At 40.6% G+C, this 13790-nt stretch overlaps 1 long non-coding RNA gene across 1 annotated transcript in view; it reads left to right on the forward strand.

Moving 5' to 3' along the window:
* LOC135318948 (uncharacterized) overlaps nt 1–12335 on the forward strand; it is a 29289-nt gene extending 16954 nt beyond the window's left edge. Inside the window, exon 3 of the long non-coding RNA XR_010377421.1 lies at nt 12246–12335. This is a non-coding gene — a long non-coding RNA (uncharacterized LOC135318948). The remainder of the gene's footprint in view (nt 1–12245) is intronic.
* The last annotated feature ends 1455 nt before the right edge of the window (nt 12336–13790 follow it).

A 13790-nucleotide genomic window follows, 5' to 3' on the forward strand; every position in this document is an offset into this window, starting at 1 on the left:
TTTCCATGAGCCTGTGTCTTTTGTTTATATTCAGGAGTATTAGCAATATCAGATTAAATACTGACTACCCCTCCCTTCCCCCAAAGCAAAGTGCAGTATGTGGTACACAAGCTTTTAGTTACCTGATTCTCTTTTCTGATCTTACAGGCAATTTTTGTGTTGCATGTTTCCAGGGAACCTGGAAGGTATTTTTAGCCGTAGGTGGCGCTGTTGCACCTTCTTAGAGTCTTAATTTTCCTGTTTATAAAAGAAGGTTTAAAAAACATGATTTTATTTTGATTTCTTCGCTTAATGCTTCAGAATAGCACAATGTCCATTGTGTCTGTCTACCTGGAAAAATTATTCTGCTTATATCTTAGTTTTATTCTGTCATCTCGCTGTGAACATTTCAGACTTGCTGTGCAAACAATGGCAAAATCGGACTTTTCTTCCAGTGTTAGAAATCAGTGGGCCGGGATTTTATAAAAGAGCAAGAAGCGGCCTCTGGAGCAACTTAAAGCTAAAAAGTGTGTTGAGTTCCCTGAGAATTGACCCCGCCGATGTGTGTTAATTGGTGGGAGATGACTTGGTACATATACAAAGGGGTGTAGTTTTTTGACTTGGATTTGTGTGTACGTGCTGCCACTGAACCACGTGAGCCTGAGTCAGTTCGTTCTGAGTTTTTCCCTCGTCTGTGAGATGGGGACGCTCATATCTGCTTTGTAGAATTGTGTGAATTAGAAGTTCTGTGAAGTGTTTACCACAGTGGGTATGTCAGGAGGGCTCATAAACATTAGCTGCTGTTTTGTGTGAAGCATTCATTTGATGGTCTTTGGCAATTACTAAGAAACAGGAAAATAAGAAAAGCTGTTTTTATGATGAAAGATATTTGAGGAGGTTCCATAGTTCTTATACCCATAATTTAGCATCAGCAGAGTCAGAACTGTTACACAGTCGCCCTGAAACAATGTTAAGCCTCAGAATTTTTTGTTACTTCATATATGTTGGGGCCTAAGGGGATCCAATAATATACATATGTTGTCTCCAGCACCAACTGAGAGATGACACAAAAGAGTAGACAGGCGATAAATGTCTTATTTTTTACTGATGAAGCGAAGTTCTCCATGAACTTCAGGGCTGTGGGTAAATGAGTGTCGTGATACAGTGTCCCAGAAGTAGAGACTTACCCTGTCCCAGGTATCTCTGGGCCACAGCGAGCCTTCCCTTGAGAGGATCTGCCCCATCATGCACAGGGATGTCCTGCCATGGAGCGGAGCATCCAAGGTGCTTCCCAAGGGTGGCTAACCCTGGAGGGAAAGGAAGGGTTTCACATGCCCTGCTTGTCTCCCTGGAATCACACCTCACTCTGTTAGTGTGAGGAGGGCTAGCTGTGGGCAAGGTGTCAGGGGTGTGAAGGGAGATGCACTCTCCATGGCCCAGAGGAGTGGGGAGGAGGTATCACCTCCCTCAGTTTAAAGATGTGGTGGGATGGAACAGAACGGTGCACCCCAATATTTTATAAAAGGAGAAATAAGGGTTTTCTTTGTGACTTAGACTAGCCAGGAAACACAGAAGATGATTAGAAGGGAGACTTGTAAACCACTGTAATATTAATTTGACATTTGTTGAGCACCAAAAAAGTGCTACATTCTTTTCTGAGCGTTTTACAGAAATGTATCCTTCAATCTTCTCAACAAGCGAGTAAGAAAAGTTTGATTTTTATCCCAGCTATACAGTGTGGAAATTGAGGCACACAGAGGGTAAGTTGGCCAAGGTCACAGAGCTAGTAAGTGGTAGAGCTGGTATTTAAACCCTGGCTGTCTGGTTTTGAGGCTCACAGAGACGGGCTTTGGGTGTTTAGATGTATCTGCATCCCTGGATTTCTGTACATCTGTGCATCAGTTAGCCCAGAAAGGACAGAGAAAGGAGTCACACATTTGCTCACATTCGTGTCTCGGCCACTGTCCATGAAGAGTGCACCGTGATTAGCGTTATTTTCCAGGCAGTAGATCTGTTGGTATAACAGAAATTTAGTCCATTGAGTTAATCTAAAAACCCTTCCTGCTCTACTTCTGTCCATGCTTGCCATGTGACTGCCTGCCCGTGATTGGGCCATGGAGGAGAACATGTACTCATGGTTGAACTCTGATATTGCAGTCTGGTTCATATTTTCACGTCTTCTGTTACATTAATAAGTTAAATTTCTGGTTTTCTTGCATCAGTGTCTCATGAGTTTGGTTAATATGAAACCAGTCCATGGGAGCCCAGGGGTAAAGACAGTATAATTTCTTAGCACGTTGTGGCACTTCTAGCAGTGCACACCTGACTGGAGGATGTTCGCGTTCCTCAATGATTTCTCCCAACTGCAGGGTCCTTTCCCATCCCTGGATGTGACGCTGGGAGCTCTCTGAGTAGGCCAGTCAGAGGCCATGTCCACCAATCAGAAAATGATGAAGTACCTGGAAGTGGGTTTAATAGAAGAAAAGGGCTTCCAGGTAGTCCGAAGGGCTGTTCGAGTAATTTAGTGAAAAGCTGTCCACTGTCTGTGGTTGAGCTGCTTCTTTGCTGTTGAAAAGTCTGGATTAGATGAAGGGATTTTAAAAAGCAGAAAGGAATGATTTCAGGTGGTATATCCACACCGGGGAGAATTGATGGATGACCGCCTGTGTGAGGCATAGACAGAGTCTTACAAACTTAATAAAACAGCTTTAAAAGCTCTGCCATCTGAGTGCACTTCATAAGGGGTCCAGATCATCACTGGTCTTGCTGAGAGGGCAAGTAACTGATGATGGCAGAAAGGACACGGAGGCATCTAAAAGGTCTCAGTCACGTTCCCTTTTTAAAGAATGTGGCAAAGTGTAATATATTTGAGCTGGTATTCCACTGAAAAATTTTTAGTGTTTTCTGGGACTCCCCAGTTCCCCAAGGTTCCATGCAGCTGGGTGTCCCCTCAGTGCAGCTCTGTCAGCTCTTGCCCTGGGCTGACGTGGTGTCACGGGGAGCAGGACGGTCAGCGTCCACGGCTCCTCCGAGCTTCGTCTCCTCATCCTCAGTGCCGGGTTTCTCATCTGTGTCTACTTAGTAGGGTTGCTGAGAATCACACGTGATGGTTGTCAAGGGTGATTTGTGGTTGTCTCTGTGATTGGCATAAAGTCAATATTTGATAGAAGCACTTGTTTTTTTTATTCCAATTGTGGCTCCTAGATTGAAGTGGTTTTTATTTGAATTTTTTTATAACTTTACTCATTTTTAAATAAGCACTTATTTTTATTTATTTTTTTGGAGGTACTGGTGACTGAATCCAGGATATTTTGCATGCTAAGCAGGTGGCCTACAACTGAGTAACACCCAACCTCCTTGTCTGCACTTAAAAATAAATATTGCAATACACAAAAGAACTCTTAACACCATCATGGGACATAGTCTCTGTATAGGCATTTGAACATGTATACTATATCAAGAAGAATAAATGTTGGGACAAACCTTTCTGAATCTGTTAATGTGCTTAAAAACGATCATAGCTAGTGATAAACACGAGACTTGGATCCAGTACTTCTTAGGGTCTGCTTTGCCATCATGGGAAATTACATTCTACAGAGAAGGCTAATTGAGTCTCTTTGATAATTGGATGGTTTAGCAGATGATCAAGGCTTTCAAAAGCTGACAGTTTTGTATTTTAAACTAACTACAAATTTATCTTCTAGAAGTTGGAAGTCCTAAGCTTGTGAAGTGCCCAGTAATCCAGGGGGAATATGTCTGTGTCCCTGTGAACGATTGTGTGTGTTATTTCAGGAATGTAGAAAGAAGTTCCATATAGACTTCTGATATATTACTCCTCTAGTTTAAGCTGTAGGCATGTATTTACACAAATAAATTGATATTCTTTTGTCATTTGGCATATTGGTGGGAATAAGTTGTTCTCATACTTGTTTCAGAAGGGTTGGGGAGCATGAGCTTAGAAAACGGGAGGAGAAAGAGGCAGGGAGGCACTTCACACACTGCAGGATGTGAGAAACAGTAGCTTTTGTTTTCTCTTTTATTCTAAAGCAAACTGGCACTGAATCGTAACATACTATTACTCAGAATTGCTTTTCTAATCAGATACAAGTGCCTCAGATTTTTCAAGGCAACATGAATGATGAAATGTGTTTTAGCATTTATCTTTAAAAGTAGTTTTATTTTTCAAGGAAAAGGGTATAGTTTTTTCTTTCTTCCAGCGGTACATGAAGTACTCATTGATCCAGGTACATGATCTATGTGCTTAGTTTCTTTGGGCTTTTTGTTTTTTTTTTTTTTAAGTGCTTGTTTCATTGTGGTGTGAATGAATGTTTAAAATTTCTGGATTTTAATCTTTACAACATGCTGATTTATCAGAACTGTTAAAAAACTGATTGTTCTTAGGTCCTTGTTTGGTGGGGCACCCTATTGATTACTGTTGTCTGATAAAGAGAAAAATTCTTCCTCTAGCCTGCAGATCATTAAGTGAATGGTTTTCAGTGTGCCTTTAAATTTCCTTGAATGCATTGAACATGATTGTCCAGTGAATTTTGAATTGACTCATAATAATGACTTTGCTTTGTTTCTGTGGCTTTTGCTCCTCTCCACAACAGTTTGAATTCTCTGTTGCATTTTGTATACGTGTTCTTAACAGTGGAAGAAATTTTGAATATTTTACAGAGGTGGGTTTTCCTAACCCCTCTGAATGCCTTCTGTAATTGATACAACAAAAATCTGTTATTGCACTGCTTCATTATTTCATACACTAGTTTTTGGCTTAATCAGAAACAATGACAGAGTGATAATAAAAATAGGAAAACCTTCCTTCCTTTGAATAATAGAAATCAGGTGGTCAGGCCCACCCATGCTTTACTCTCATGCCATTGTGTATCATGATTCGGAGATGGAGTTACTTCAGGTTTATAGATTTTTGTTTAAACATTTGTGTTGAATTCTTTCTCCAGGCTGATGTATCCTGTTGGGTATGTTGAAAGTGTAGAAGGGAAACAAATGCTTTTTTTTTTTTTTGGTTTCCGGAGGCCTGAGTTGCTGATGATAAAGAGTTGAGGGTGAGCTGAGGAAAAAAATTGACACTCCCTATACTCCCAGCTGAAACTGATGAACAATGAAATCAATTATGTGTATCGGTATTTGACCAATAGAATTCAGCGAGACCAAACTGGCTAGTTATGCCCAAAGAAAGTACTGAATTCACCTGCAGAATTAGTTGCTTTTCCAAGAAGAAGCAGCTTAGAGCAATCAGAAAAATCAGTCCTATGATGAGATATAAAATGAATATAATACCTTTTATTTCTGAAACTTTTCTACGTTAAGTTGTGTAGAGCTAAAATTAAGTTTCAAGCACCAGGAGTTAAGAGTGTGGGTGGTTCTGTAGGATCGTTATTCAGGGATCTGCCTAGACCCTGCTAGAGAGGCTGAAGCTGACAGGAAAAGGCCCAGAGCCAGGATTTGTCACCCAAGGGTGTCCTCCATAATGGTTCCATGTGGGAGCCCATGATTGGATTAACAAATTGAAACAGACCCCAGCCGCCTGTCAACTTTAAGGAGAAAAAAAAAAAGCTTAGTAACTGCTTTGCAAGCAAGCGCCTGTGCATCCTCACTCCTGTCTTATTGCCTTAAAATGCAGAGACAATGTTTTGCTTGCATAGTTGAGATTTTAGATAGCACTCTGCTCATTGCAAACCAAGGACCCAGGCCCTCAGGTATAAACGCTGGGCTTGTGTGCAGTTAGATAGTCTATTATCCCCAAAACAAGGACTTAGCTGTTCTGGTGGTCTGCTTTGTAATTCACATATCAAAGAATGTATCTTATTCCCCTCAACCCATGACTTCCCTAAAGATACAGTAAGACTTTGTACTCATGGTGGATTCTACAATCTCTTTCTCATCCCTTCTTTCCCCAAGTTCCTGCTTAGTATCACACAACTGTTAATGACTTTTTCCTTTGATTATACACAATAAATATGGGAGCATTTGATAGGCTCGTGGAGTTGGCTCCCTACTCCCTATCGATTTCTGGGTTTTTTCCACAGAGTCTTGAGTAATCATTTACTGTAGCTAAGACTTCTGCAAGCAAGAAACCACAGTTCCAGGTGAGAAGGATGCAGATTTATCTCTCCTACCCGAGGGAGAGAGAGTAGAGAATTGAGATCTGCTCCTTCATGGTCCCTTCCTGCCCCAGGGCAACTCCAGTTCACCTGCAGCTTTCTGGCCTCTGCTCACAGGGCCTCTGTCCCAGGACTGACTGCAGCCTTTTCTTCCCTGGTCAACATTTCCTGTGCCTTTTAGAAGTTGGTCTCTTCTCTGCAATACAACATTGGCAGATGTGATGGTGGTCAGTGTGCTGGTGGGCAGTCACTTGGGGACTGCCAGGAACCATGCTGATTCTCCTGAGTCTCTCATTCGGGGTTACAGAACTGTCGAGCACCAGAGAAAGCCCATTCACGTGAGGCTAGCACAGCATTGCGTCACTTTCATTTTATTTTTGAAATTTCAGTGGAGAAATTATTTGTACCTAACTGTTCCAGAATTTCGGCCACCTGCTTTCCTCACCACCATTTCCTTGTTGGCTCTGGTGCTTGTTTTAAGAACCAGGTTTCTTCTCTGGTCATTTTTAGCAGCTGGGCTTGCCGAATCCTTGATCTTCATTTGAAGCAGTATGCTTCTTCGTGATGTCAGACTGATTTTCCTATTTCTGAATATTTCGTGTACACTCAGCAAGTGTTTCAAATGAAATGCTCTTGTCCAATTTCAGTTTACCCACATTTGAAGATCTCCTGCTTTCATGCTGAGGGCAGTTTCTTCTTCCTGTGATAAAAGTTAGCAATTTGCATCTACTATTTGAAAGTACTGGCCCTAGGTGCTTTTGTCCTTAACAGTTTTAATACAATTCACCCATTAAAATGTACAGCGGTTTTTACTCTATGCCATAATTGTGCATTGCAGTCAATCTTAGAACATTTTCATCCCACAACAGGAAGCCCCGTACGCACAAGCAGTCATTCCCATCTTCCCCATCCTCCCCCAGCCCCAGGCAGCCATTGTTCTCTCTCTGTGGATTTGCCTGTGTTGGACATTTCATGTAAAACGAGTCATTTAATGTAAAAGGAACCGTCTATTATGACTGACTTCTTTCACACTGAGTAATCTTTTAAATGTTTGTCCATGTTGTTGCCTGGGTCAGTACTCTATGCTTTGCTATTGCTGAATAATATTCCACTGCATGGCTGGGCCCCACTGTTTACCCATTCATTAGGTGATAGTCATTTGTGTTGTTTCTGCTTTTTGGCTGTGATGAGTAATGGCGCCGTGAATATTCCTATAGGAGTTTTTATGTGGACATTGGTTTTCAGTTCTCTTACGTGTGTGCCCAGAGAGCAGAAAGGCTGGGTCATTCATAAACCAAATGTTCAAATCTCTGAGGACCTGCCAGGCTGTTTTCCAAAGTGGCCACACAGCGTTACATCCTCACCAGCAAGGGCTGCGAGTTCCGCTTCCTCTGTGTCCTCATTAGAGCTTGTTACACTTTTTGTTATTATAACCTATTGTAGTGAGTGTGAAGCCGTTTCTCCTAGTGGTTTTGACTTGATTTCCATTACAGCTAATAATATTGAACATCGTTTGATTGTGCTTATTGGCCATTTGTATATTTTCTTTGAAAAATACATTTCCAGATCCTTTATTCACTTTTTAATTGAGTTCCCTTTTTATTGTTGAGTTATAGGAGTTTTTTTTTTTTAATTTGAAGATAAAAATTCCTAATCAGAAAATTATTTGAAAAAATTTTCTCCTGTTGCTTTTTCACTTTCTGGATGGTGTCCTTTGAAGAAAAGATTTACATTTTGATGAATTCAAATTTATCATTGTTTCCTTTGTTCCTTGTGTTTTGGGGTAATATTTATAATCTGAGATATTTTATTTAAACATTTATATATAAAATAACTTAATTCTTAGGACCGTTCTAGGAGACGGGTTCTGTTGTTGTCCCCAGTCTATGGATAGGAGACTGAGATGCAGAAAATTTCACTGACATATCAGTGTCAAAGCTACCAAGTGCTGAGGGAGTTCAGACACTCATGTTTGTCCCAAGCATCTGTGCTCTTCACCACCATGCTCCACTCCTTCCTGGAATCGTTATGGAAAAAGTCTTTCCTTTTTTGATTTCTTGTTAGTTTGTTTTCTCATTGGGGACCTCAACTCCTCATTTTCCTTGCAGAGATCAGTGTAGGTTTATTTTAGGTCTCATGTAGGCAGAAGCAGTTTACTTCTTTATTACTCACCTTCCAGTGATGATTGTTGCTAGTTGAACTAATCAAGTCATGCTTAACTCTTTCCTGCTCATGACACTAAAAAGAGAGTCATTACTTACAGAATGCTCAAAGAAGAAAGTACTTGAGTGATTTTATTTTTCTAACAAATCAAACCAATCAAATAAAAACCCCTATGTTGGAATTGATTATAAGCCTTCCAGAATAGGGTCACTGTCATCCTTGTGTTTCATTTGTTTAGTAACAGTGTCTGGATAGTGCCTTGTTGTCCAGCAGTTTTGTTAGGATACGGTGCTCGTGAATCATTGTAAGGACAGAATTTTGACAACAGACTGTGTTGTTCATTTCACGAGGGAAAAGATCATATAGAAATACTGCTCAGATCTATTTTAAAATTAAGCTTGGAATTTTGAGAAGAGTTCAAGAAAGCATATAAAGATCTTTTTCACTAATTTTAGATCTATCTTACACACATTATGTTTACATAGCAGAGTAACTTATCAACAAGATTTGACAAGAGTAGTGTATTATTGATTATTTGTTTTAGTTGAAATATTCTACCTGGGATAAAGTAATCAGTGCCCATAAATGAACATATATATATGTATTTCTATGCAACATGGGAGCAGACTTCATATGTTTCTGTATAATATATATGACTGTGTGTTTTAATCTGTCTGTCAGTGTTTTTATAGTTTTTCAGCAATGTTGTAGCCTTAGAATTCTTCTAAGAAAATCACCCCCTATTCTAGTGCAGTTTGTACTGTGTATCCTGTCTTATGCATGGGATTCCACTCTTCCCTCAGTGAGGAATTTCCTCTCCTACTGAGGTAGTAGCAGAGTTAAAGGAACTGTGATTTCTAGGACTTTGCTCTCCATGTGTTTGCAGTTGGCTGTCAATCACGATTTTCCCTTTCTTGAGTTTTCATTCTTCAATTAGAATTTTTGAAAATAACTATTAATATGTCGCATCAGTCTCCCTAGAAACTTGATGTGTTTGTACTTTTCAGTTTTCAATTTATGAAAAATATAAATGCACTCTTGTTTTAAGTAGTCCTTTTTCACTAGATATTTGTTTACCTCTTTATAGTTAAAATATTACTTTCCCAATGAATGAATCTGTGTGCATGTTTTAAAAGATACCTTACTTTTTATTTTTCTTATTGTAACAGTTATATTCATTGTAGAGAATTTAGAAAATAAGGATAAACACAATAATAACTTAAAAATGGCCTCTAGCCTCACCTAGAGATACAGTTGTAAGGTTTGAAATTGAGAATTACAAGTCCTCTCACGTTGTTCTTTTTCAAGCACATTTTGGTTACTGAGACCCTCGAATTCCCATATGAATTGTAGCAGCAGCTAGTCAGTTTCTGCAGTGGAACCCGCTGGGATTGTGATCAAAACCACGTTGCATTTATGGATCGCTCTGGGGAGCACTGCCATTCCAAGAGCGCTGTCTTCTGATCCAGGAATGTGCGTGCTGTGTCTGTCCAGGAATTTAGGTCTTGTTTAATTTTTTTCAAAAATGCTTTGAGTTTACAGAGAATTATTTTACTTTTTTTTCTTTGCCTTTATACTGAGGACAAGTGTGCCAGTTCCGGGATCAGAAGTGTATTTGAGCCCCGCCAATTGTTGCCACCATGGACGCTGCACTCTTGCTTTGCCCTGTGTAAAATCTTGCACAAAATAGGACCTCAGTAACTCTCTTTTGAATGAATGATAATATGATTGTTGAATGATGCTTGAGAGTCCTTGTAATGATGTATTTTTCCCAGCCTTTCCCCTATTCATAATGAAGCCCTTTCCCTTCCTTTCCTCCAGCCTGGTTTTCAGCCTGCCTGTGGCATTGATTTTCCCTGTCTGTAGAATCTTCTTTTCACTGGTTCACGATAATCTTACATGTGCCCTTTGGAAACTTGCTAAATGACAAGAAAGAGCAAATCCATTGCATGCTAGTATTTTTAGAGTGTGTTATTCTTTTATCGATTGAAATTAAATCAGGATTACCCCCTGAGCCCTCCCATGAGCTTTTTCTGCCTTCCTACAGGTGATACTGCTCTGGTTGCTGCATGTCCCTGCCCCCAGCGTTGGTTTTGGAGTTGAGTAAGTCACCATCAGTGGAGTACTTTCTTTAAAATTTGAAGACAACATTTCCTCCTTCTCCCTTGTTGGGGACTTGGATGAGATGAGGTACCAGATAAAGAATGGAGCCCCACCTCATTCTGACCCCAGCTCTTTCCGTTCCTTTCTCCAGGGGAAAAGAGTACAATTCAACAGTATAAAGATTGATTGTGAGCTAATGAGATAGACAAGACAACCGAACATTTACTAAATATACTTTCATGCCAGAAAAAAATGTATTATACACACAAAAAGCACACAGAGCACGTTAGTACCGTGCTTACAAATGTGGGTCCGAGTTCGAGTCCTGCTCTGGAGTGACCAGTCCTGTGAGATGGAGAAATGTTAGGTCAGCTTAGCCTCTCCCGGACTTGTTTCCTGTCCTGCAAAGACGGACTCGCTAGGCGTCCCACACCCATAGAGGTGCTGTGGGGTGTAAATGACGTGCATGGGCAGACCAAGCACAGCTTCTCGTTCCTCGTAAGTGCAGGATAGAATGGATTTGCGGAGACGGCGTTATGGCCGCACCGTGTAGACTCTCAGTGCTCCAAAGGGAAGACTTGTGGTTTGGAGATGGGATTCTCACTTCGGTAAATACCCAATGATTGTGTTATTGGGCTCTTCTGATTTGAATCTATTCTTTGGAAAGTACATATTGTAGATATATTTTTTCAAGCATGCGTGCTTTTTTTCTTTTATTATTTACAGTTCTACTCTCTCATCTCTTGGTGTGACTTTTCATGGAATCCAGGAAACAGCCCTAAGCCACCTGCCTCTTCACACTTCTCCGTGGTGGTTTTCTTCCCTGACTAGAAGATGGTTTTGCATAGGAAATTTTCTTTGTTCCCCTTTTCTTGCAGTCTCTCTCTCTGTCTGCCCATCTCTCACCTGTCCATCTGTCCATTTATCTACCCACTCATTCTTCTGACATGTTCCAAGAAGCACTTCAGGCAGCTTACAGAAGAATAGATACCAAATAAACAGGTGAAAAAATGGGGCCAAGTTCAGACAGTGAGGCTAGGAAGCGAGCTTGTGTGATGTTTGCAGGCGTGAGACACACGCCTCTGCCCTGTGACTTATCAGATCGACAACAAGAGTGTGCCTGAGGCTCCCAGCAGACACAGGGAAATAGGGTTTGTGGGAGATGCTCACTGGCTGTGAAATAAATAAGTGGATGTGAAGAAGCCCAGCCTTTCCAGCTACTAAGGCTTAGGAGGATATTTTGAGTGTCTTCCAAAATCAGAGTATTTCATCTTTTATATTGTCAGAGTTCTACATATTGTTGGTTACATTCTATACCTGGAAATTTCTCCAAAACTCCTTCCTACATGAGTCCCATGGCTCAGGAATGGGGTGGTCCTGCTCATTGACGGTGTTTGGACAGAAACAGAAAATGACAGCCTCAAAGGAGCCTGGGATTTGTCAGTTATGTTTTGTCAGTGCTGTAGATTTCAGAGAATGTTTTCACAGTTTCTCTCCATCTGAGGCGGCAGTGTGCTCTCTTAGCAGCATCAGGAGCTCAGGGCCACGGGATGGTGAGTGCTGACTGCACTGCCGTCAAGGCATCTAAGGTAGTCACTGCAGGCGTGGTGCTTTTACATACGGCATTTCATGTTCTTTAATAGAAGGTTTCAACAGGGAGTTAATTGAGTTAATTAACATTTAATAAATATGATAATTTTTTGAAAAGACAGTTATAAGCAGAATATAAGCTGTGAAGATTTTAAGAACGGTTTCATTAATGAAATTTCAGTAGGGAAGATTCAGTTTACCTTATTTATGCCTCTCTTTTAAAGTAACAAAGAAACAAGACAGAAAAAGCAGAGGATGATTTCTGTTCTTCCTCTCGGCTTGCAGGTGCCCTCACCTCCAGTGACATCCATCCAGACACCAGCACTGACACTGGCCGTGCTCAGAACTGCCTCAGCCCTGAAGACACAACTGACAAACAGAAGGGGGCCACGCCCTGTTACAGCAGGTGCTCTCACTTAGTGGGTCCTTATGTAACTGTGCGGTGTTAATCAGGATCGCCCGTTCTACATTACATGACTCTGCTGCGGTGTCTCCTAGTTACTTGTTTCTGTATGTACTCGTGTATTTTCTCCAATGTGTGGTACTACACATCTTAAAATGCTTTTTTCAGATGAAAAATAATGTGTATTTAATATAATAAGTCTGAAAAAAGGGGCAAAAGAGGCTATCCTTATCCCACTACTCAGAGATAATAATTAACACTTTAACATCTATTTTCTGTTCTTTTCACCAGTGTGTATCAACTCTCTCATAAAAACCAGTGAGCACTCTGTGCCTGTTTACTGTGTGGAGACCTCCATTTTCCATTTGGCTTTTTATATGTTTTTCTACAATATTCTAATTCCCCTGGCATGATTTTTAATGACCAGTATAGCATTCTGTCTTGTGGAGGCATTGTCCATTTTACTTCGGACTTAAATAAACTTTTAAATTCCAAGTATATTTAACTGAAATACTGAAAAGAGAACTGTGGTGGTACTGAAAGGCCCCTATATCCCTTCCCCTTTTTTCCTGAGGGCAAAACTGTTGACAATGTGGTGTATATATTTCATGACATTTATGCCTATGTATATACACATACATACATAGATACATACACGAATCTGAGAAATCTATGTATATGTGTGTGTATATACGCTTTATTGAAAAATAAGGCCATAATACATGTTTTATGCAGCTCGCTTTATTCACTCAGGGGTATAACATAGACGTCCTCCCACTCCATACTCACCCGGTCCTTTCAGATAGAGTGGAGGGGTCCCCTGTTGTGCAGGTGTGTTCTCTTGTGCAAGGACACCTTTGGTGGGAGAGTGCTGTGGACAAGGCCCTGAATCATGCCGAAACGCCGGCCCCATCAGAGCCCACAGCTCGCCGTGATTTACCGCTTCATTGTATTGATGGTGGACACTTAAGTTTTCTCCATTTTCCACTGTCAGAAAAGATGTTTGACTGGCATCCTTCTTCTGTAAATATTCCTGTGATCTCGTATGAGTATTCCTTTAGTTAAGGCTTCTGGAAATTTAGTCCCTGGATGTGACATTTACATTCATCACAGGCTCTTTTCAAGTGACTCTAGAAATTCCATCTCCAGTGGGGAATGAAAAGATGTAGAATTACTTATGTAACCATTTCTCTATAGCAGGATTTGATTTCACTTCAGCTTTTCATCCCACCATTGTAAACAGTGCTGTGAAAATATCCTGATGAGTACATCTTTTTGAACTGATTTTTTTCTAAACGAAACGATTCCTAGAAGGGGAGTTCAGTCTGTGTGTACACACGTTTTTCAGAGTTTACATATCCATTGACATGTCGCCCTCCAAACACGTTGCTCACAGTTTGTTCTCTCACAGATGGACACTAGCTAGA

The sequence above is a fragment of the Camelus dromedarius genome, chromosome 23, assembly GCF_036321535.1.
Source record: "Camelus dromedarius isolate mCamDro1 chromosome 23, mCamDro1.pat, whole genome shotgun sequence".
Lineage (NCBI taxonomy): Eukaryota > Metazoa > Chordata > Mammalia > Artiodactyla > Camelidae > Camelus > Camelus dromedarius.